General features: G+C 41.2%; 1 protein-coding gene across 19 annotated transcripts in view; it reads left to right on the plus strand.

Annotated features, from left to right (window-relative positions):
• The window catches only part of ADD1 (adducin 1), a 126,105-nt gene that overhangs the window by 4,078 nt on the left and 95,829 nt on the right, over window positions 1-26,198 (plus strand). Inside the window, exons 1-2 of one of the 19 annotated variants that reach the window (XM_030564202.1) lie at window positions 9,677-9,906; window positions 19,044-19,113. The exons of 16 other annotated variants lie outside the window; for them this stretch is intronic. The gene's annotated coding sequence lies outside the window, so the exon portion shown is untranslated. Of the gene's footprint in view, window positions 1-9,676; window positions 9,907-19,043; window positions 19,114-26,198 lie in introns of those variants that run through there. 2 more of the 19 variants (XM_030564201.1, XM_030564200.1) reach the window with 2 other exon arrangements.

Raw genomic sequence — 26,198 nt, forward strand, 5'->3', positions numbered from 1 at the left:
ATTCCTTTCGCTCACTGTTAAAATGGTCTTTCAGAACCTCCATCAGCTGTATAGATCTACTTTGAGCTCTTCTAATAGCCTTGTATCTGGCTGTTCAAATTCAGCAGCCAGCCAGTCCATCCTCCACCCCAGTAGAATCTCTTCTCCATTTTGTTCTCATATATCATGCATCATATAGCAGGCAGCTATAACCATTGAGAGTTAAACAAAGCAAGCGAACCTTCAAACAACCAAAAGCACTTTCAACTGTCATTCTGCACCTACTGAGCTGGTAGCTGAATTGTTCTTTGGCTGTCAAGGTAGCTGCTGTATGTCTTCATGAGCCAAGGAAGCAAGGGATAGGCTGGGTTCCTCAGGATCACTATTAGCATTTCAACATTCCCAGTGGTAATCTGCTGGTTGGAAAAGAGAGTCCCTGCTCATAGCTTTCTGAACAGTGCTGTGCACGTAAAGATGTCCTGCACCTTCCTTAATCAGACCATTGTTGTCATTGAAACATCCCTGATGATCCACGAATGCTTGAATAACCATAGAAAAGTAGCCGTTCCTATTGATGCACTCAGTGGCAAGCTGGTCTGGCACCATAATAGGAATAGGCATGCCTTCTATGGCTCCACTGCAGTTCAGGAATCCCATAGTTGCAAATCCATCCACTATGCCCTGCATATTGCCCAGAGTTGCAGTCCTGCATAGTAGGAGAGGATTAATAGCCCTGCACACTTGCATCACAAAGCCTCCCACCTCCCCATCCTCCTGGTGGATTTCCTGACTCCAAATTGATTCCTGATTGACTGGTAGCAATCTGTCGTTGCAAATTTCTGTAGTGCAGTTGCCACTTGCTTTTCCACTGTCAGAGCAGCTCTCATTTTGGTGTCCCTGTGCTGGAGGGCTGCAGTGATCTCAGCACGCAGATCCAGGAATGTGGCCTTGAGCATCTGAATGTTCTGCAGCCACTGCTTGTTACCCCAAACCTGCATTATTATGTGAACCCATCATCAGTGCTGTTTCTTGGGCCCAGAAGTGGTGCTCCACCATCTGCAGCTGGTCCGTGAAAGTTACCAACGGTCTTGAACTGGTTCTTGCTGTGTCCCACAGCAGTCTGTCCTCCAAGGAATCATCATGGTCTTTACTTATTTGGTTCTTCTTGCCGTTCTACAAATATTCTGGGATCATATGCCCTGTGCTTACAGTGCTCATGACAATAGTGCAGAGCTGTGCAGGCCCCATGCTTCCATCAGAGATGGTGGACAGTGAGGAGGGCCACCTGGTCTTGTGAGATCTTGGGGAAAAAAAGGCATGAAAGTTGTGGGATACAGATAACATTATGGGATGGAGACAGCTGGAAACTGGGAAGTTTACCCCATGATCCCAGTCACCTGTGCATGACTCATTTCAGCCCCAGCAGGCATTGTTGAAGCTTCCCAAAAGACCATGCACTAGACGGTGGCAAGTTACACAGTGGGATGCATCCATGATGCATCACAATCTGCATCAGTACAGTTACTCCTGGTGATTACTCTCACTGCTGATATAAGGAGCCAAGTATGCATGTGTAAAAGTGAAGTACTGACTGAGGCAACTGTATGCTGATGTAATTTAAGTTGACATAAGTTTGTAGTGTAGACATGGCCTAAGTTTCTTTAGTGGGTGTTGAACCACTCATGTGAAACATGTTCTGCATCCAAATGTAAGCCCACTTGCAATAAAATGAGAAAGCATTGTTACTCTGCATGTTGTAAGAGAGAGTCTGAATTTTTTTTTTAAATTGACCAATTTAAAAAAAACAAACACCTGTTTCTAATACAGCATTGGTTAAATGTCTTGAATTAAAAGAAGAAACTTGCTATACAAGGGACACAGTGAAATTGATTATACATTTGACAGCAGTTTATACATAAAGTAAATGGGGGGGGGGAGAACAGATTTAGAAAAAAAAATTTCAGTGATAGTCATCTTGGATCTTGTAATTATACTAGATAAAAAATTTGTAGAAATGTGATTTTCCCCCCCCCCCCTGTCTTCCTCCGGTTACTGGTGCTTCTTTTATTTGCTCAAAGTGTTTGCACCAGTTCTGAAAACAATGTGAAAACTTTTGGTTGGGAATCTGCACAACTAAATTATTGCTTTAACTATTAACTTTTCAAAAATGTCATTTCAAGTTCCAGGTGATTTGATTAACATGTCCAATGTTTTGCATAAGCTTTTATTTTGATTCCTAAGGGAGTTTCCCCTCCCCCATTGTGGCTATCAGTGTTCTCTTATACAGGTTGTACTCTTGTTAATTTAGCATACATTGCAAAAAGAGTCTTTCCTAGTTTATAGTAATGTTGGTTAGAATAGGTGGGGCAAATCTTCATGTAATTTGGTAACCCATTAACATTTCGGGCAACTACTTTGTCTTTTGTAAGTGACCTAGGGACCAAGCCAGTTAATGAGGGAGGTGAAGGCTTCAGGAACACCTCGTTCTTTTATAAAGGATGTCTGACTGGAGGTAAACTCTACAATGGAATTGGTTATGCAGTGTATTCATAGTACAATATTACATTATTGTAGATGTTCAAGGTGGGAGAACAGTTTAACAGTGAGTTTAGGTGTCAATTTGTTCTTAGGTCTTTGTTTATACACATGAAGGAAACCTTTCCACATGTTCACAGGCTGTGTCAGGGCACTACTGGGGAAGCCTGAATCAGCTCCTGCCACTCCAGCCCCAATCAGGGAAAATAGATTGGGGCTGTGTAAATAGCCTAGGTTTGCCTCATCACTGACTGCACCTGCCAGCCTTATTAGGCAGGAGTTGTAAGTCTGGAAGCTTTTTACATATGGAGATATAACTATCTCATAGAACTGGAAGGGACCCCGAAAGGTCATCGAGTCCAGCCCTGTGCCTTCACTAGCAGGAGCAAGTACTGACTTTGCCCCAAAGTGACCCCCTCAAGGATTGAACTCAGCACTCTGGGTTTAGAAGGGCAATACTCAAACCACTGAGCTATCCTTCCCCACCCCTGGGTGGTGGAGACCAGGAGGGAAGGGAGGCTCAGGGAGAGGTAGGAGCCTGCTACTCTGTTGCTGAAGAGGCCTGTGTTAGGCTAAGCCATTGTAAATAGCCTGTATATAGTAGGAAGCTGGTGGTGGAAAATGGACATAAATAAAGAGCACAGGAGTTGCACCAGCTTGGAGTATCCCTGAGTCTGTGAGGAGTGGGGCGCAGGGGCTGGACACGCAGGGGTGCACCAGGCACCCCGTTACACAGGCACAGGGATTAAGAAGAGAAATTGATTTGCATCTTAGTAGGGAGTTTTTAGTCTTTTCCCAAGGCAAATAAGTGTCCATCAATAAATTGAACAGAGTTTTCTAGCAGACACAGTCTCAATATATAGTGCAGTGGCCAGATCTGGTAACACTCCAGCTGCTCAAAGGTGTATTGGAACCAGTAAGCATCGGCCTTCATCAGCTGTTCTTAAAAGTATGACCATCAAGCAAAGTACCAGCTGTGTGGAAAGATATCATAATGTCCCTATACAAGGGCAAAGAATCTTGCACTGTGTGTGGCAACTACAGGCCAGTATCATTATCCTGGAAAGGTCTTTTTGTTCACATTCTGCATGGTAGAATGCAGTTGTTCCTTAACAGACATCGTCATCGCAGCAACCAGGTTTCACTGTTGGATGGTCAGCACTGGACGCTGTCCTTACGCTCCAGGTTGTGCTGTATTGAGAATTTAACTACCCATTTCACATAGTATATACCAACATCAGAGCAGCCTTTATTCAGTTGATGTGCCAGCAGTTTGGCTTGCACTGAAAGGAGTTAGTGTAACAGATGTTCAGATAAATCTGGTGCACAGTCTTCACACCAGTACTGCTGTTAGAATGCACATTGGTTCATCACTTTCCCTGTGTTTCTATACAACTTCAGGTGTGTGACAGGGATGCATTCTTGCCCCGGTACTATTCTGTTGAGCTGTCAACTGGCTATTAGGGCTTGCCACTCCACACATCAGAATCAAGGTTTGTCAAGAAGTGTTCACCATAAGACTGCCAATGACACTGCCTTGCTTGTTGAGAAGTCCAGTAACTTCAACCCTATCCTCCAAGGTCTCTAATATGCCATACATGCTATGGGGTGGAACATCTCATGGCAGGAGACCAAAGTCCAGAACCTTGGAGCTGGACCACCAGAACCCCCAAAACAGGTGAGGTCAGATATTGTGGAAAGTGTTGACAAGTTCATCTTATTTAGGTACAAGCAGAGTTCAGATGTTCACAGCAAAATGATTACCAGGATTTGCCCCTCCTGCATGAAGTCTGTACCTCGCTTATGGATGCAAAAACATCTTTGCACTGAAACAAAGTTCAGGATACATCAAACCCGTGTCATACCTGTGTTGCTATATGGGTCAGAAACCTGGGCCCTCTTACAGGCAGGCTTGGATGAGGTAAAGGCATACCCATGCACTGTCAGCACTAAGTCCAGAGCATAACGTAGTTTGGCAGCAGCATCTTGCAGAGATCTGGCCTTCCTTCAGTCGTTTATTATATTCAGAAGTGGTTTTGCATGCTCTTCCACCATGTCACGAGGGTGGATAAAAATACCATAGGGACACCATGCTCTCAAACTCTCCATCAACATTTAAAGTGGTACGCACCCTGACTCTACCTGGCACTGACCAAAGGGCTGCCCCAGAGATTCATGGTTTTGCAGGATTGAGCCAGATCTGGGAACTTCACCAGGCATTGTGTAGTGCAACAGCCACAATTGTGATCACTCTGGCTGGTACAATGGTTTTTAGTTTGTGTGTACTTGATTATGACTTGGGAGGTGAGAGAGTCTCAGCTGCTGGTCTCCTGCTTGCCTAGCAAGCAGAAAGTGATGACTTTTTTTGTGGCAGCCAGTCGTGCAAAGTCAGACATGATAGGCAGAAGGCTGGGGACCTAGGGAGCAGAGCACAAAGCCTGAGTGTGAGACAAAAACTGTGGAGGGTTGGATAGGCCAGCTAAATATGAAGGCTAACTTACTGTAAATCAGAACATTCTAGCTGTTAGAGAAGTTGGCTAAGGCTTTTTCTTCTGTAGTTTTTCTGGTGCAATATTTACAACAAAAGGAGAAAAACAAGGGGCCTGCTGTTAGTTTAAAACAGAAACCCCTCAGCTGTGGTTACCAGTCACTTTGGGGCTGGGATCTTGCCTATTGCAATCCCGCACCTCTTACTATGTCATCCTTCTTATACAACTCCGCAATAGGTGTTGTCCCTGGAAGGCTATGAGTTCACCCACCTCTCCATCTTCCTCTTTTTTCCATCTATCTTTTTACCTTAATACCAATAGCCAAACAATTTTTATTATTATTTAGGGCTGTCAAGCGATTAAAAAAATAATCACGATAAATCATGCCATTAATCGCGCTGTTAAACAATAATACAGTGGCATTTATTTAAATATTTTTGGATGTTTTCTACATTTTCAAATATTGATTTCAATTACAACAGATGATACAAAGTGTACAGTGCTCACTTTATATTTATTTTGATTACAAATATTTGCACTGTAATAGACAAAATAAATCATATTTTTTCAGTTCACCTAATTCAGGTACTGTAGTGCAATCTCTTTATCCTGAAAGTTGAATTTACAAATGTAGAATTAAAGTAAAAAAAAAAAAATCTGCATTCAAAAATAAAATAATGTAAAACTTTATAGCATGCAAGTCCACTCAGTCCTACTTGTTCAGCCAGTCGCTCAGACAAACTGGAAGTAATGCTGCCCACGTCTTGTTTACGGTGTCACCTGAAGGTGAGAACAGGCGTTCACATGGCACTGTTGTAGCCGACATTACAAGATATTTATGTGCCAGATGCACTAAAGATTCATATGTCCCTTCATGCTTCAACCACATTCCGGAGGACGTACATCTATCCTGATGATGAGATCTGCTTGATAACAATCCAAAGCAGCGTGAACCGACCCATGTTCAGTTTCATTATCTGAGTCAGATGCCACCAGCAAAAGGTTGATTTTCTTTTTTGGTGGTTCAGGTTCTGTAGTTTCCACATTGGAGGGTTGCTCTTTTAAGACTTCTGAAAGCATGCTACGCACCATGTCCCTCTCAGATTTTGGAAGGCACTTCAGATTCTTAAACCTTGGGTTGAGTGCTGTAGCTGTTTTTTGAAATCTCACATTGGTGCCTTCTTTGCATTTTGTCAAATCTGCCGTGAAAGTGTTCTTAAAAAGAACATGTGCTGGGTCATCATCTGAGACTGCTATAACATGAAATATATGGCTGAATGCAGGTAAAACAGAACAGGAGACATACAGTTCTCCCCCAAGGAGTTCAGTCACAAATTTAATTAATGTATTTATTTTTCTTAATGAGAATCATCAGCATGGAAGCATGTCCTCTGAAATGGTGACCGAAGCATGAAGGGACATACCAATGTTTAGCATATGTGGCATGTAAATACCTTACAACGCTGGCTACAAAAGTGCCATAAGAACGCCTGTTTTCACTTTCAGGTGACAATGTAAATATGAAGCAGGCAGCAGTGTCTCCTGTAAATGTAAACAAACTTGTTTGTCTTAGTGATTAGCTGAACAAGAAGTAGGACTGAGTGGACTTGTAGGCTCTAAAGTTTTGCATTGTGTTGTTTCTGAGTGCAGTTATGTAACAAAAATCTACATTTGTAAGTTACACTTTCATTCTAAAGAGATTGCACTACAGTACTTGTATGAAGTGAGTTGAAAAATACAATTTCCTTTGTTTATCATTTTTTATTTGTTAATACAAAATAATATAAAGTGAGCACTGTACACTTTGTATTGTGTTTTAATAGAAATCAATGTATTTGAAAATGTAGAAAAACATCCAAAAATATTTTAATAAATTTCAATTGGTATTCCATTTAACGGTGTGGTTAATCGCGATTAATTTTTTTAATTACTTGAGTTAATGGCGATTAATTGACAGCTCTTATTATTATTATTAATTTGTTATTTAGATTGCAGTAATGCCCATAGTATACATCCCCAAAGAGCACACATCTGTCTTACCTGGAGGCTGCACGAGATTGCTGAGATGCATGAGCCGAATTGAAGTTGCTTGGGATACCTCAGCTTACAATTTCCATGTTATCCAATTATTTTATCTGTAACCATAACTCTGTCTTTCAGGTTATGTGTTAAAATATTTACAACTACAATCCCATACTAACAGAATTTGATTTCTGGAAATTAATTTGCCAGTAGCTACTGTCTTTTTAAGGCACAAATTTTAATAGTAACAGTAGGTGCCTTGTCTTCATTGTGTGTTTGCTTTGGGGTAGCTCACACATTAATTATCCTGAGGTAAAAAAAAGACCTTATTTTAGTAGTGAGGATGAGGTTTTAGTGCTAATGAAAACCATTCAAATGTTTGAGTGCCAAGTGCTGAGAATTTCAGATACTGGAAGTATTTGGTTAACCTAAAATTTGTGAGTAGCCGTAACTTTTCCTCTGTTTCCACAGGTCTGAATGACCTTCATGCATTAGTCTGCTTATTCACTTTTGAAACATAACACTTGAAATAAAAAACAAGCTCCTCAGTATACAAATGTCTAGGAAAATACTGGAAGTTTTCAGCATAGATGTGAACATTTAAAATTTAATAGCTGTACTTCACATTAACATCCTAATGTTCCTTTAGTTCAGTGCTCAGGGTTTGCTTACGTTAGTTAGATGTTTAAAACTCCTATCCGCAGTGCATGATCAACTTGTGATATTGCAATACAATATTTTTGTTTCTTTAATTTAATCAGTTGTGTTACGTAACACAATATTTGGTGTTAATGAAAGAATTTTTATAGCTAAACTAAATATAGTTTGAGCAGCAAAGAATCCTGTGGCACCTTATAGACTAACAGACGTCTGTTAGTCTATAAGGTGCCACAGGATTCTTTGCTGCTTTTACAGATCCAGACTAACACGGCTACCCTCTGATACTAAATATAGTTTGCACATTATACAATATTATTTTCAGTTCAACCTTTCATTGCTCATATAGTATAGTAACTCAGGTAAACAGGGCGCCTAGAAATCATTAGGCGCACCAGGTTAGCTATTCCTATAACAAATAGAAAAACATTGATTTGTTAAGCATTTATAGATGTGATGATAAAAAGTCCATTTTAGAAGAGTAGAATAGTTCTCTCTCTCCTTTTTTTTTAATGGCTATGTGAAGTAACTATTTTCGCATGTATTATGGATTGCACCATGATGTCAGCCTCCATCACCCAGTTGTTAAATTTTCAAATGGGCATCTTTGTGCTTTCTCCCATTCTGTCCACCACATTTGGGAGGAACACCCTGTAAACATCCACAAAGCGACTTCATTGTTCTCCTTCAAATTTGTTGACTCTCCTTTTGCCATTATGTCTACACAAAATGTGACAATGGTTGTTGGGCCACAGTTGTGCTGATATCACTGACTATCTTTCTGCCCAATATTGTTTTATTGTTTCTACTGCTCGTCCTTCTCTCCTGTGGATTTTAACGCTTTGTGGCAGGTTTGTTTTTCTTTTCATGCATCACAACAGGGTCTTGGTTCATGACTAGGGCTCAAGCACACTGTGGTAATAAAGGTAAATAATTATATTTCGCAAATTGCTGTATAATAATATACTAGCTCTTTTAAATGAAATATAAATTGAGTATTTCTGTCACCTCTCAACACTCTCCCCCTCAAAGATTTTAGTCAAAGTTAGCAATGCCTGAGATCTCAGTGATTTTTCTCTAATATATTCAGATCTACAAATAAGTTACTGTGTCATAAAACTGTTAGAATGTCTGCTTATGTGTTTAGAATAGCTATATTGTGATGGTTTTGTTTATATGGTTCAGAATGTGGGGATGGGGGAACTAAAGGTAAAATTCTTATTGCTACTTTACATTTTGTTTGTGGTTTAAAAGATGTATACATTTATTAAAATGGGCCATCAGAAGCTATATTATTTTATATCCTAGTTGTAAGATATCAGATATAATCTTTATACAAATGGAAACAAAGAGAGTCTCTTGAAATGCTGTATCTGGATTTTATTATAGTTCTGAATGCTGTGTATCCTAAATCTGCATATCACATCCTTTCCATTGTGTATATCTTCAGCAATAAACCTTTCATTTCTGGAAGGAAGTGCAAGCAAATAAATTAGTTTTGGTGGGGATAGGATAGGATGTGGATTAGATAAAGTTTGGAAGCTTCCTTCCTAACAGCTGTTAACCTGAATTCCACTCTACTCCTCAGAACTGCCATTTGAATTTCCTGTTGATTTTTACTAATAATTATATAAAAACAAGACCTTTTTCCACTTAACAGCATACAGCTAAGATGATGTCTTGTTTAAGCGATTAAATTCCAGTAGGTTGAATAGGGCCTAAATTAGCTTTATGAAAATAATGCTTAACACTCATAGTTATGGAAAGTTGCCTAAGAATGGTTAATATTCTTAAGGCTTTTATGTGCATCAGGAAGCTTTTACTGTTATATGAATACTGGAAAAGTGTATGTTTAATGTGCTTTATTGTTTTAAACTTTCTGCCTTGCCACTTGCTTTTAAATATGCACAAGCTGTTTAAGGCCTAAACTGATAAGAAAAGAAACTTCAAAGTAGTGCTGAAGCCATATTTGGCAGTCATCTTCAAACAGTGGATGACTTAGCAGTTATACTAGAATTTTTTCAACATGGATAGACATCCTTGCATGGGGCGCAGTCTTTCTGCTTTTTAAAAATACATATGTTTTGAAAGTATGCTGTTGCATGGGCAGTAAGAAGATTATCAAAGTTAATTAACTTGGCTGTTTAGCTTGTTTAATGCATTTAAACTGGTCATTATGGATTAACCATGGATCACAAACTGGGAGCTATGCAAATTTTAGCAGGTAATTTTAATATAGACTTGTATGATAAGAATTATAGTACCTTCCACATTATCACTGAAATGTTACTGGTAAAATTATTTACCTTGTTCCACAGTTTATGATGTAGTCAGTAGTACTCTGCATTATCAGTTTTACTTTTTCTCTTTGCTGAGAAGATGCTTGGAAACATCAATGGGGAGTGTAAAACAAACCCCCTGTGTGTGTTTGTGCATGTATATAATATATATAAAATTAATTTTTAATAGTTAAAAACATTTTAACTTATCAAGTGTGCTGTATTCCTCTTAAATTCAAGTTGATAGTGTCCCTCTAACTTTATGAGCTAAAATAGTAAAGATTAGTTGCTGTTTTGTGTCTTAAATAATGGTTTCTCAGTTTGATATCATACCTGTATGCAGCCAGTGGTTTTAATACCACATTTTTTTGTAAGATGTGATTAATGTGATGGACATGTTTGTTTCATAGTCATTTCCTGTGTCCATGGCATATAATAAGGTTAGTTCTGAAACTGATGTAATCAGCATCAGATGCCTTTGGGATAGTTCCCTGGTGATATGACTGTTGGTGACAGCAGGAAATATTTAGAATATAGCAGCTTAGTATTTTATAAAAGCAAAGATAATAGATCTTGAGTAATAGTTTTTGTACAGGTACCATATGTGCAAGCAGGAAGCACACCCCAGAGGGAGGGCTTTATTCTACGTTTAAGGCATAGCCTGCATTTTGGAGTGCTGCAAAGACAGGATGGCTCTTTGGGAGCTCCTAGGGATATTATTTCTGCCTTGAGTGTGGTAGCTTTTGGGAGCATAGCTGCTCCTCTGTCTTTGGAAAGGTCCACCATGTGTTTCATATTTACAGGTGTGAAAGTAGAATGAATTATATTGTAAAAATAAGAATGGATTAAAGAAATGTTGTATGTACCTTTAAGCAGAAATAAGAAATGTTGAAATACAGGTGCCCGGAAAAGAAACATTAGGCATAAACAAGGGTGCTAACATTAACAGAAGATCGGTAATAGTAAGGAAATAAGATATGCATGCCTAGTTCAGGTAAACTTATCAGATTCTGCTTCCTTTGTTATCTTGTTAAGTTCTTGCCTTTTTATCTGTATAAATAAGATAATTTGTGTCTTGCATGGTGCTCACATTATCTGGGTGTTATCAGCAGAGCGCTGTGCTAATAAAACAGAGTGGTCTGACAAACTGTGAGTCCTGAGTCTAACTTTGACACAGATCACCGCTCTCCTGTATAGGCCTAGTTTTGCTGACTGCTATGGAGAATATGGCCAACCCCTTCATCACTACTGGTGTGGGGGGAGAAATTCTACTAAATGGGTGCCTAATATGGTTTGTTTGTTTAAGTTTTGCTTAACCCCTTTTTCTTTGTCAAATATGTGTAAGTATGGATCCCACAGAAGGTGTGCATGCACCCCATGCAAGCAAGACCGGATTGTTTTAGCCAGCAGTTAAGCTTTCTTTTGCCTCCATGCAAGAGAATAAAGGGAAGGGCAACTGCAACCCTCCCTCAGTTCTCTCTGGTCATCCATAGCAATAAGGTGGAACCTAGATGTGTCCTGTTGACTACTATGAGAGCTGTCTTCATCTAAGCTTCTGAAACACCTTCAGAACAGCCTTCATTCCCTTACTTTTTGATGTCATGGACTGAATAATTCTCATTCATACAGACTCCTGTACAAGGATCTCAAGATGGTCAACACACAACTTGCAGGCTTCAAGCCTTGACTGTCCTGCTTAAAGACTGGCGCTGCAGGTGCCTCTTCTGCCTGAGAAAATACCACATCCCAAGCACATGCTCAGTTTGCACCTTGTTCTCCACTGGAACCTGAAAATCACAGGATGCAAGATTCCAATTTGATTGCTTCGGTCAGTCTTAGAGGGGCATCAGACACAAGATCTGGGGTCTAAGGACCCCCCGCACTGTGCTCTGTAGAGCAAGCACCTAAGATTCAGTGAAATCAGCACCTACCACAGCACTGGAATCATTGAGACTGTCAGCTTTGAAGCAGATTACAGAAAGAGGCTGTCCAGAGCCCTGGGAGAGCAGTTCAAGAAAGAGCTTGGTATCCTCTCTCTGAGAGACACAGGAAGGCATCTTGGGATAAAACCCTTCAAAACTCATCCAGTAGTGAAGACAAATGAAAAGGAGCAGTCTGCAATGCAGCAGATTCCATTGGTACCGCGGGACCAGTACGGAAGGCACCCACACTGATGCCACCCCTGGCACTAGTGGAAGAAATGCACGCCACGGAACTTTCATTGGCACCAAGATGTTGACTGGTACTGACAAGTCACAGTACTAACAGCACTATACGTACTGGAGAAGATATTGTCTTCCACAGCATCACCTTGGTACATCTTCCTACCAGCATTGAGCCACTCACTGATTGGTAGTGCTGGAAAACCAAAAGAGTTATTTGGAATTCAGCCATTGCATCAGGGCTGGCATTGGTCTGGTCAGCAACCTACCAACCACCCATTTACATACAGGATGCTACTCTAGCCTTTCTGAGGCCACTTTCTCAGACCTCAGGGATCCACTCCCCTCCATCAAGAATGGAAACTAGCTTTTTATCTCCAGCAGTCCTCCTTGGCAAGACCACAGATCCTGGTGTACCAGGAAGAGCAGGCCCTGTTGGCAAAAATCCATCAGTACTCAGCTTCATCCCCCCCATCCCACCTCAGAAAGACCTTTCATTTACACAACAAGGCAAAACAACCATTAACTCATTTTTTTATAATTGTTTTCATTGTTTCTTTTTTCTTGCAATACAATAGTGGTGCATTCTCTGCGATCTCTCTTTGATATAATTGATTCTAGAACAGAGGTGACAAACTGTGGCCTGCTGGTCACATCCAGCCTGCGGGACACTCCTACCCAGCCCCTGAGCAACTGCCTCAGGAGGCTCGCCCCCAACCCCTCCCCTGCTGTTCCCCCTTCCCCGCAGCCTCAGCTTGCTCTGGGCAGCGGGGCTGTGAGCTCCTGGGGCAGCGCAGTGCGGTAAGGGAGCAGGGGGTGGGTGGGTGGATAGAGGGCAGGGGAGTTAGGGGTGGTGGTCAGGGAATGGGGAGGTGGATAGGGATTGGGGCAGTCAGAGGGTGGGAAACGGGTTGAATGGGGCAGGGGTCCCGGTGGGGCAGTCAGGAAGGATGTGGGGGTTGGATGGGGCAGTGCGGCAGTCAGGGCCAGGGGTACCGGGGTGGTCAGGGAGAAGGGGTGGTTGGATGGGGAGGGCCCCGGGGGGGCTGTCAGGGAACAGGGGGATTGGATGAAGCAGGAGTCTGGGGGAAGGGGGGTGGTGTCAGGGGGCAAGAAGCGGGGGGGGGGGGTGGAGGCCACACCACGTCTGGCTGTTTGGGGAGGCACAGCTCCCCTAAGTGGCCCTCCATACAATTTCCAAAACCTGATGCAGCCCTCAGGCCAAAAAGTTTGCTCACCCCATTCTAGAAACTCAGACCTTTGCTCTTGAGAAAGTTCTTTCCTAACTATTGAAAAACTGGATGTAAAATCCTCAGACCTATCTTTTAGCAGGTCAACAGTGCAGTTCTTGAGCTAGCTCAAGAATTTGATAAACAAAGCAGATTTACCATCTTTGAATACCCCATGCTAAAGTTACAGGGGGATTGAGTACTAATTCAATGAAATTCTTTAATGATTAAGGGAAAGTTGTCTTGCTATCTTGGTTATTTCTGCATCCTGTACTCCACCAGTCTGGAACTGATATTGGTGTAACAGGAACTACACAGAGTTCCGATTTTTTTTGTGTGTGTGCCGTCTGCATTTCTTACTGTAGCAATTATCTTCTCTGCTTTATCTGCTTTGCCTCATATTGCATCTATTCCAGACCAGTAGTTTTGCAAAATGGAGATAATAAGAAAAGGCTAGTCACTCTGAACTGTGTATTTGTTTTCTGTCTCACTTATCTGTGCATATGGAACAATACTAATAGTATTGAATTTGATTCTTGTTTATTAGGAATGTGAGTTTTTTAAATTATAGTAGCAGAGGGGTAGCCATGTTAGTCTGCCTCTGTAAAAAGCGACAGAGTCCTGTGGCAGCTTATAGACTAACAGACGGATTGGAGCATAAGCTTTTGTGGGTGAATACGTCTGCGTCTGATGAAGTGAGTATTCACCTGTAAAAGCTTACGCTCCAATATCTGTGTTAGTCTATAAGCTGCCACAGGACTCTGTCGCTTTTAAATTATAAGTATTTTCAATTAGTTATATCATTCCAAACTGGCATGATAGCTCACAACAAATAACATCAGATTAGATCTAGCTACTACAAAATATTAGATATATTGAAAAGAGAATGCTTGTTTAATTGTAATTTAAATTTGATTTTTTCTTCTGTATTCCCAGAAAGGGAACAATCTAGTACTGTCTTTAAGACCAGTTTCTGTCAAACTTCTAAAGAAGAGAATCAGCATGTATCCCTCCCAGGCAAAATACTTATTAATTCAGGTTATATGAATCAGGCCAGATTCCAGCTTCTGCTGCTCGTTTACCAATGGCTTTAGGACGGTTAAGTAAAGGAGTAGGGGCTGGGGATTCTAGCATCCCTGGTGAGCGAGCTTATAGCCTACAAGACAGAGTGCAGTGGGAGGCCCAGATGATGGCTTAATCTATTTCTTTTTATGTTAATATAAGCTCTGTTTATTGTAGAATGCTGCTAATAATCAAGTATTAATGTATGGATCCAGTAGAACAAAAAACTGAACTTTCCCCGCCTGATAGTGCTCGCTAATGAGGCACAAATCACTTTCAGTTACATTTTGAGTTAGATTTTGCAGAGCAAAGCTTCGATCTTAATCTTGCTTCTGTCAGAGACAATGGCAAAATTTCAATTTGAGAGCCCTATCATGCTCCTGTTAACACCCAATCCTGCAACATGCTGATTGCTTCCTGTGAGAGGCTAAAAGCCCTCAAATTTCTGTTCATGGAGTTGAGAGAGTTCAGCGTTTTGCAGGAGGTGCTCAGCACCGTGGAGGATCTGGCCTTAGAGTAGATATACCCTACAAATGTTTGTGTTCAATTTCACTAGATTATTCATAGACCCTTCTGTCTCCTAGCCAGTTTTTAAATTAGACTACTGATAAATTTTATCCAAAATTTCTGATAATCTACCAAGTGGCTATTTTAATAGTACAATTGTGAGGCACTGAGAAACTACCAGGGGGATGCTAGATAGATAGACTTAGATATTTCTTCCAAGTGTGGGCCTTACAAGCAGGACCGCCAAGTGTCTTATATCTGACAGCTCAGTCGCGTATTCTCGCAGCCCAGCTAGAGCCTACATATCCAATTGGGCTACAGAAATGGCCCTGTAGTTATCTCTCTGACAATGGAGGTTGCGATGGCACTGCTCTTCAGGTAGTTTGCAGGCCTTTCTACCTCCCAACTTGAGGTTCTCCAAGCTGGAGCCAAATGGGAAGGGGGATAAGCCTGGAGGAGGATGCAGCTAGTGGGACAGAAAGTATGTGGGGGTATCTGCCCCCCCCATCCTACCAGACAGCACCTACCCCAGGACCAATCCATCTCACCACCTTTCAGACACCTCAGTGTACACTCACACCAACACCCTGCAACTAGTTCGTTAAGGCTCCATGTCCGATCCCTACCGTTGTTTGGAGCATGGAGTGTAAGATAAGAGGGACTGTCTAGTACACATGAAAAACGTCAGACATGGAGTTACACAGAACTCTATACCTATTGTCAAGATGAGAACTGGATTACACTAGTTATCTGGACTTTCAAAAAGCCTTTGACTAAGTTCTTCACAAGAAGCTATTAAGGAAACGAAGTGGTCATGGTATGAGAGACCGCATCCAGCTGTAGGCAGAAAACTGGCGAAGAGACGAAAACAAAAGGAATAAATGTCCAGTTTTCAACATGGCAAAAAAATTAACAGTGGGATGCCCTAAGGCTGCACACTAGGACTCGTGGTGTTTGATATATCAATGATCTGGAAGAATGGGAGTGAATAGTGAATAATACTTGAAGATAGCACTATTATTTAGTTTACTTACACTGGAGTAGAGTAAGGAAGTCCAGGAAAAGCTAGCAAAGCTAGATTAAAGCATGCTGGCAGATTCAGAGTTGACAAGTGCAAAGTAGTACGTATTGGAAGGAATAATTTGAATTAATAATACACATTTACTGGTTTCAAGTAAACTATAATTACTCAAGAAGGAACTGGGTGTCACTGTGGACAGCCCCCTGAAATGCTCAATTCTCAGCAGTGGGCAAAAAAGTACATGATGATAGATGTAAAAGGAATGGTTATATTCACAGTATTTTCTAATCCTGGTATATGAATCTATGGTATATTCTCAATAGGAATACTACTTTCAAATGCTAGAGACATGAGAAGACTTCCCCCATGTGGAGAGATTGAGAAGATAGGTATTGTTCCGTGCAGAGTGAGGGTAGGAGTGTAGTATAGTGTAGAGAAAAATAAAATAGGGGCTCTGGTTCCTGATGGTCACAGCATAAGAACCTGAATAGAATATTTATCTTTCTCATAATACAAGAGTCTTGGGACTTGAATGAAATTTAAAGACAACACATTTGAAACTGATTAAAGGGAATAGTTATTTAAACAAGTTGTAACTAACCTTTAGAACTCATTGCCACCAGATATCATTGAGGCAAATAACTTATAGTTCCAAAAAAGATAAGACATTCTTATGACGTCAACTACAATTACATTAGATGTGTTAAAAATGCAAGAGAGAACTCATGCTGGACAGCATAAATCATACATTAACTGTCCATTATTGTTTCTTAAACCTTCTATAAATCATCTGGTCCTGGTCACTGTTAGAGACAGAATATTGGACTAGCTGAATCTCTAGTATGATCCTGTGTGGCAATTCCTGTGTTCTTACGGTCTTATGGTTTCAGTCTTGACCTATAAAGCTGTAAATAGTTTGGGCTCTAACTTCTTGAAAAATTGTTTGCTCTCTATAAGGTGGTTGCAAGTAGTAGAGGCACTTATTTTAACAGTGTCTGGGTTTTTAAAAAGGGGCATTCAGATCGCAGAATTTCTCATAAAGGGTTTCCCTACTCTGCAGCTGATTTTTTGTAGGGAGGTCTTTTGGGAAGGACTCAATGGAGGAATATGGATGGATGTTTAGGTATGAAGGGATCAACGTGGTGTTGAAAAGTATGTCTGTTCACAGTTTCCATCATGCACCAGCGGATAGTTACCTTATCAATCTGATATTTTTTTTCTTGGTGTAGACGAGACTTCAGGAATTTTGTCACATGGCTCATTCCTGAACAACACAAGACTCTTTATTGTAAGAGTAAGAATCTAACCCAGGTATTTTATGTGATATATCCAACTTTACCACTAGGCTATTGCTGAACATCTTTATCCGTTTTGTTTTGTTCACTTGATGGTTCATGCCTCATGCTTTTTTCCTCTTTAACCAGAAGCCTGGCATTTATGAACAACCCTATATAAAATAAGCAAGTGTGCATGTGTCTTATAGAGGGGGGGAAAAGTAGGAACAAATGTTAACTTTCAGGGCTCCAAGATGTGGTGGGAAATTGTGCAAGAAAACCAATAATTTGTAAAATCTTGGAAATTTGAGAAGTCATTCTGGTGAATGATGTTTTATGGGATGGAACTTATTGATGATCAGTGGCTAGGAAAATAATAATACATTTTGGCCAGCAATCAGATATTTGGGCTAGTAAAATGTCACCATTACAGTGGACGTGTCAGTGACTCTGTCATCATTATCCTGGATCCTTCTTGGTTATACCAGAAAACAAAACTAACAAGTTGATGGTTTTGTTTTAAAAAACAGAGTAGGTAGAGGTTTAAACGTCTTAAATACACACCCAAAGCCAAATTATTTAATAGAATTAAATTGTGAGCGTTAACTTATTATAACAGAGTAATCTTATTACTTTTGCCCACATCCTCCCTCCTCCTATTGTTTTTCTAACTAGTTGCCTCTGGTCTTAATTTAGATTGCAAACTCTGGGGGAGGGGAGGGGGTAAGGATTACGTTTCTATGGCCCTGTTCTGCAGTTGGATCTGCATGGGTGGACAATACTTATGTATAAGGAGGGTCTCACTGAAGTCAAACTGTAAATGGGCATAAAGATCTGCCTGCACAGATGTAGTTGCAGGAGCCTATTTATATACAGTACCTCGCATAAAGGTCGTGGTACCTTGGCTGGGTTTCCTAGACACTACTGAAAAATAAATGATCTTCATGAGATTTTTGTCTATCTGTTTTTCATGAGGAATAACCAACTGTCCAGATGAAAATTCAGTACGATTTAGATTATACTCTGTAAAGGCACACAAAGAACTGCTCAAATGGGTTAGCAGAAATGTGAACAGGATAACATAGTGAAGTCCATTTTTAACAGATGACGTGTTTTAATTGCCTCATCCAGTTGTTTTTTAGAAATCCCACTGGAGATAGCCCGGTTGATCTGAAACACTTTACAAGTTGCGATGAAGTGGGCTGTAGCCCACGAAAGTTTATGCTCAAATAAATTTGTTAGTCTCTAAGGTGCCACAACTACTCCTGTTCTTTTTGCGGCTACAGGCTAACACGTCTGCTACTTTGAAACCTTTGAAAAGATACTGTGTAATGTGAGGCGACTATGCATTATACTTGACTCTAAAAATGTTGAAACTGATGGGATACCAGAACATACATGAAATAATGCTTAGCATTGTACAAAGGTGAATTATGATGACATTGCTATGGATGTAAGTACTATCACCATTTCACAGATGTTAGAGAAGTTATGACCTTCCCTAGACCACAGAGGAAGTCCTTGTGAGAACCTGTATTAGAAGTCAGTATTCCTGAATTACAGTTCTCTGCTCAGTGCACTAGACTGTGCCATCTCTCACTACAGTAACCTTATAACTAAGTTTACAAACTATGCTTTTGTACAATTTCAGCAATACAGAATTCTACCAAGGATTGTCTGGAAGCTGTAGTCAGGTACAAACTATTACAGTAGTTTTCATAATATTCAACACCTACACAAGAGCTTGGTGGTTCTGGCGTAGTTTTGCACCATATGCATTTGTTGACCAAACTGCAATTGAAAACCTTTCTGGTCATGTTTTAACAGTGGTTGAGCATGATTTTTAAAGCCCAGTAGGGAGAGAGCCTCTGACGACGACTATGCAGACAGAAACAAGGTAGGAAGAATTTTATTTTAAGTATTCTGACAAATCTTGTAATCTGAGCTGGTGCTCAGTTAAAGTCTTGGTGATAGCATAAATGAAGTTGTTCAATTTTCCCTTTGCAAAAGGTATATCTTGCAAATGGCTTTTATGTGCTAAGGGCCTTGTCTGTGCAATGAGAAATGGTTGTATTTAACTTCGCTAGTATGGGGAATGCATTTGGTTTGTTCTATCAAAATCTCTTGCGGCAGCAGAATTCTAAGATGCAATGTGCATGTGAAGAGAACTGGATCTCCAGATGGAACTAAGAGAGAGTATCCTCCACTGTCACTCTTACCCCCATGGTGATGAAGGCTTGATTATAGTAAGCATATTTGGTGCCATGGAAACAGCCTGTACGCTATATTTAAATTCATTTTTATATTTACCAGACTTTTTTTTTCTAACTTCTAGTAATATATCCAAGCGAGGATCAAAGGTTTCTGTATTAGAATGGGGTTGTGAAGTTCCTGCACAGCTGTGGGGTGTTACTCTCTCTCTCTGTCTCTGAGGCAAGAATATTGTATAAAATGATCTGCTCAGATAACTTTACAATGCAAACTGGCATATTCAAGATTGTTGAGCAGCATTCTGGAAGAGCTCTGCACTACCTTGCAGCAGGCCTACACATTAATCACTCTGCCTTTTTCTTCTGAGGCCCATAGAGTTGGGGAAGGAAGTGTCTCATGTATAGGGCCTTAACAAATTCATGGTTCATTGTGGTCAATTTCACAGTCATAGAATTGTAAAAATAGTAAATTTCATGATTTCAGCTATTTAAATCTGAAATTTCACGGTGCTGACCCAATAGGCAGTTGTGTGGTGGGATGCAAGGTTATTGTAGGGGGCTCACAGTATTGCTACCCGTACTTCTGTGCTGCTGCTGGTTGCGGCACTGCCTTCGGAGCTGGGCAGTTAGAGAGAAGAGGCAGAGCCCAGCTCTGAAGGCAAAGCTACTGTCAGCAGCAGTGCAGAAGTAAGGATAGTGTGGTATGGTGTTGCCAACCTTACTTCTGTGCTGCTGCCTGCAGAATTGGGCCCTCAGGCAGCAGCTGCAATTCTCTATCTGCCCAGCTCTGAAGATAGCAGCACAGAAGGATGGGATGGGATAGTGTTGCCACCCTTACTTCTGCACTGTTGCTGGTGGGGTGTGCCCGTCAAAGCTGGGCACCCAGCCAACAGCCACCGCTCTCTGGCCAATCAGCTCTGAAGGCAGCACAACAATACCGTGACCCCCCTAAAATAACTTTGCCACCCCCCTGCAACTCCCTTTTAGAGCAAAACACTGGTCTCCCCTGTGACATCTGTATAGTATAGGGAAAAGCACAAAAAAAGACCAGATTTCACAGGGGGAGACCTGATTTCATGGTTTGTGATGCATTTTTCAGGGCCATGAATTTGGTAAGGCCCTACTCATGTAAACCTTTTGGGCAGCAGAGGAACAGTGTTGACAGATTGCAAAGGGAATCTTGTCCCTAATTGGAAGGAAGGTGATAATAGAATGTGGGGATGGAGGTAGACATTCTCAAGGCCCCATCAGGAATAAAGAAGGATTAATTTTGTTGGCCTCTCTGCAGAGTATGCATAGAAGCCGTTTAAAAAATGAATGATTACTGCTTTTAACAAACATCATGAGACTTTGCATAAACAATTCCTCAAGTGTTCAATATCATTTGCTTTTCATTTTTTTTTTTAAGTATAGTGATTTGTTACATACAGTTTAAGTTAACTTTTAAAATACACCTCTTTCTCGATATAACATTGTCCTCGGGAGCCAAAAAATCTTACTGCATTATAGGTGAAACTGCGTTATATTGAACTTGCTTTGATCCCCGGAGCACTGCTTTACTGCATTATATCCGAATTCATGTTGTATCAGGTCATGTTATATCGAGGTAGAGGTGTACTGTTATCAAACAACTTTTGGAGAAAACACTTAAAATATAATATTTGAGTGAATATAATGAAAGTCAGCATAAATGTGTCTGAAGCGTCGTCATAGTGGTGATGTTTCCAGATATATGAGAGAGAAGGTAGGTGAGGTAATATCTCTTATTGGACCAATTTCTGTTGCTGGAAGTTATGAGCTTTCAGACTACACAGATCTTCATTAGGTCTGGGGAAGGAAGCAGAATCTGAGCTAAATACAAGTTGGGACAGATTGTTAAGCAAGAGGGGTAACATGTTGAAGCTGGTCACTTGAAATGAAGTTTAAGAGTGTAGTGATTGGGCCTGCCCCAGAAACACTCCAGGGCCCCGCCCCTCTGTGCCAGGCGCACCAGGTGTGGGTAGTAGGCAGGCTCAGCCCAGCAGGACCCAAGTGTGGAAGTACTTAGTGTGGGGGGATCCAGGTGTGATGTGAGAGGTTTCTGGGTGGGGCAGTCTAGGTGTGGGCGGCTCAATGAGAGATCTGGATGCACAGTGGCTCATTGGGGGGTTCCGGGTGCAGGGATAATGGGACTCTGCAGGGGATCCAGGTTATGGTGTTTGGGATCATGGGGGGGGGGTCTGGGTGTGGGGAGATGGGTCTGGTGGGGGTCTGGGTGCTGGAGGGCTTGATGGGGTGGAGGTCCAGGTGCACATGACTGGGGCTCAGTGCAGTGGGGGTCTGGGTGTGGGGGGCTTGTCGGAGGGGTCCAGGTGTAGAAGGGTAGGGATTGTCAGCTGAGGGTTCGATGGGCCTGCTTAGTGGAAAATCCCCAGCTGCTGCTGAGGGATGCCCCTCCCCCGTGATTCCCCTATCCCCTTCTCTTCTCTATCCCCTCTCCTCACTCCCACATTCCCCTTCCCCTGCCCTATTCTACCCCCCTTCTTTCCCCACTGCCTCTTCCTCTCACCACCACTTACCCAGTCCCACCGCAGGAACTCACTGTTCCACAGAAAATAGGAAGACTCCCAGAACACAGAAGGGGAGCATGACTGGAACTAGGACCCAAGAGGCCGCATTCAGCTGCAGAGTCCATGGAGCCCAAGACTAGATGCAGCCTCTGAATTGGGCAGCTCTCCATTTGCAAAGGGGGGGGAGGGGCGGGAAAAGCAGTGGCGCATAACCCTGTGTGGCCCCCCATGCCTCACCTCTGTTTGGGGTGAGGGGCATTTCCTCTAGCAGATTTTTTTTGCATTTTTCTGTATGGGGACACAGAAAATTGTGGACCATATGAATTCTGCAACCCCGCATTGGCACAGAATCCCTGCAAAGAAGTATCTTTTAAATACTACCCTCACCTCTTCAAATCCATCATCAAGACTTGCATCTTCATTGATGCCTACAAGAAATTGGCAAAATTCATTAGTGTATAGAGTAGGGAAGTACTTAGGTGTACAGTTTGTTTTTTCTATATTGTGTATGCATTAAAAATGCTTCTCCCCATCTTTCATATGATACATATCATTTTAAATAATCTCTGCCGCCAAGAGTTTAGTCTTCCTGTGTATATATGGACAGTGCCCAGCACATGGTGGATGCTATTGAAATAAATAATAAAATGCTTAAGTGAACTGACTTAATAAAATCCTTACACCAACTGTTCAATTCATCCTCTGTGCAATGCCAGCAAGTATCTTTGTTTCTCACTACAGTGATGCTTGCAGTTGTGTTCTCTCTGGTAAATATTAACTTGCAAGACTACTGGACCTTCATACTCATTCTGTCTCTTGGGTGAATACATGCTGCAAGTAGGCAGGCTTTACAAACGGCTGATCTTTGCAGCCCATATGTAATTTTGCAGAATTTATTTTTAAACATTTTTTTGATTATCAGTTTTAAATATTCACAGTTGAGGGAAATCTTTGGGTGGGAAAGTCAGACAATAATTATTTCATGACAGTAGATGTTGAGATTTAAAAAGTTAAAGCTTCATAACCATTAAAACACAAATTGTCTACTACCCATGTCAAAATATACAGAGTAAATATCCTTAAATCAAAGTTTTCAAGCAGCATTTTTCGTATTTTGCCTATCTGTACATTTCAGTTATCTGTGGATTTTTCCATGCAATGTGCTGGGCAGCTTGTGTTTGGGACAAAGGAAGTACAAGCTGCATGGCAAAAAAATATAAAAGGCAGCTACATCGTCTCCATTTTGTCTTCATTCCTGCTTCTTACCTCTGGAGTAACTTTGTTCAGAACTTCAGTTTGTAGCAAAGGACTGAATGACCTATCCAAGATTTGGATGTGTTTCAGAGGTACTTTCAAGCCAACAAACTCACCAATATTGTTAAGAACCTGCTATATGGACTTTGAAGTCTCTGTATGTATCTGAGGGCTTTATCATTTAACAACTCTCTTCTTTCTTTTTTCCTTGTAATAAACCTTTAATTTTAGACACTAAAGGATTGGCTGGTAGCTTGGTATTTTGGGTAAGATACAAACTAATATTGACCTGGTAACGTGATCCTTTAGGGTCAGAAGAACGTTTTGTACAGTGAGTAGAGTTTTTAAATAACTTCTAACTGTACTGGACTTATGAGCTGATTGGGAGTCAGAGAACTGGAATGCAATAAAGGAGGCTGTGTTTCTTTTTCAGCTTCTCAGTAACTGGTGTGGGAGATCAGAAGCACAGTTTGTGACTAGTTGGTGAGTTTAACTACCAGTTTTTGGAGCATCTGCTCTTCCTTTTGGAGCCTGCCCTCACCTTAGCATTTTCAGAGAGGGCTGCCCAAGGCATCCACTGCACCCCCATAAGAGAGACATGGCATGTTGTGGCACACCTCTTTATATAGCATGTGAGACTGGGATAAGAGTTTTAATTGGATTTACATCCCTACATTAGATATTGTACTCTTTATTCCCCCCACTTTAGGGTATTGTAGCTCAAGCACTGGTAGAGGTCTCCTTCCCCGTGCCCCCCCATAAACTATCAAAGTATTCTTAAAAAGTAATTTCTTCAGTCCCACACTAGAAGCATTACTGTTCCTTTGAATCAGTGCACAAAGTGGCATCGCTCAACTTCACTAAAATGAAAAATTAACACAGTACTGTCAGAGATAGATGCAGAACACATATCTTGTGCTCTTCCCCATTCTTAACAACAAAATCCCAGAGAACTTGACCAACAACAGTTGCTCGCTGTGTTCTTCTTCTTCTTCTACTTCAGTGCTTAGCCAGACAGTCGAACATAGCGATTGTTCATCTTTTGGTCCGTTCCTGCGCAACCATGAAGGCATGACGGCCTAAAAATCCAATGTCGGAACAGACTTGATAAACCCATCCACCTCCATCCCTTGGTTGGTGGAATTTTATCCCAGATGTTACAAGCCATTCGGAGAGCGGTGTTCACTGGAACGTCACTCACTATGTTCCCACACGTCTTGCTGACTCATCAGGTGTATCCTCTGGTGCCTTTCAATGGGTTCATTGTAAAGCTGATGACCCTATACATACAAATCTATAACTCACATTACAAAGATGATACAACCATATCAATAAGATTATCATACTTAGGATTGCCAACTTTCTGAGAGCGGTGCTGACTGGAGCTGCCAAGGTCCCTTTTCAACAGGGTGTTCTGGTTGGAAATTGGACACCTGGCAACCCTAATCATACTTAGCAAATCATAACATTTTCACAGATGTCTTACATGGAATATCTGGTCAGATTCCTTGCAATTTTATTATAATGATAATTTACATAACTTAAGTCTATGTAGTTTACATCAGCTTACCGCAGTGTCTACGCAGTGCTGTGTCAGCAAGAGATGCTCTCCTGTAGACTTATCGCATCTTCACCAGACCCACTAAATCGATTGCATCAGCGATTTAGCCCACAGTGAAGACTTTATCCCTTACTATTATAAATGCAAAATACCAGATGCAGCTTTAATCTTAGGCAAGATTTTTTCTGAATCTTCCAACATAGTCTGTAAACAGCGCCACCTTTCTTTCAGATGACCAAATGTGTACTTTACTGTCACTGCAATTACTAAGGTGATAGTTAAACAGTTCCTTCCTTCCATGCAAGTGACCTGTGAATGGCTTCTTTAACCAGGGCATCAGAGAATAAACCAGGTCTCCCGGGATAACTAGAGTAGTCGCCATACCACTAATATCCATAATGATTCTGGGGGCAAACTGTCCCTTATTCATTAAGATAAATAGAGCTGAGTTCTGAAAGATCTTTCCATCATGGACCTTTCTAGACCACGCTATGTTTGTTTGTAAACTTGCCACAGTGGTCCACTAGCCCTCAGAGCACCATGGAGAAATACTGTTTTCTGTTTATAAACTCTGATCCCCCTGATGCAGGGAGCAAATGATAGGCACATGGTCCCATCAGTTGTTCAGTGCATTTTGGAAATCCCATGTGAACAAAGCCATCATTAATCTCCTGAGCATTACCAAATTTTATAACCTGGTGCAACGTGCAACTGATGTGAACTGAAAGAGGTCACAGCTGTCCTGTGTGCACATTATAGGTGTGGTTTGCATATTGTGCATTAACGCTTTGCAGATTAAACCTCCATGTAGCCAAGGCCGTTAGTTACAGACTATGCGCTGAAGCTATGAGCTGAAGCATTATGCTGTCGTTGGTTCATAGCAATATTCTACTTGTGTCAGTCGCAAGATTTCCATGAAGCTAAAGAGTATAATAAAGACTTGTTTATGGAAACTACCCTTTAAGGTACTTCACAGCATTGAGTGTGAGACAGAGAGAAGATGATGCAAATAACTTCTAGAATTACTACTGTGTATCTTTATTTGGGCTCTGCGCATGGGAATTTGTTTTAACTTTAAAAAAAAAAAATCTAGCCCTTAGCGTTGTCAGATTATAGTTAATAGATCATTGAATGAATGGAACCGTCAACACATCTTAGAACTGTTCCAGTCTATATCAGTTCTCTTATGGAAGGCTGTGTTTGCAGTCACAACCTTATTTGTCTGTTCTGCTTTTTGTTTTGTTTTTTTGTTTTTACAAAGCTTGCATTTTGCAGAATTGGAATCTGTCCTGAGGGTTGGATAAGTACAGCTGTGAGCTGAGAGTTTAGCAGATGACTAAATTGCAGAAAGTATGGTACTTAGCAGATTCTTGCTTCTTTCTGGGAATAAGCACTTCCAATTCCGCCT

Source organism: Gopherus evgoodei, chromosome 5, assembly GCF_007399415.2.
Source record: "Gopherus evgoodei ecotype Sinaloan lineage chromosome 5, rGopEvg1_v1.p, whole genome shotgun sequence".
Taxonomy (NCBI): Eukaryota; Metazoa; Chordata; order Testudines; family Testudinidae; genus Gopherus; species Gopherus evgoodei.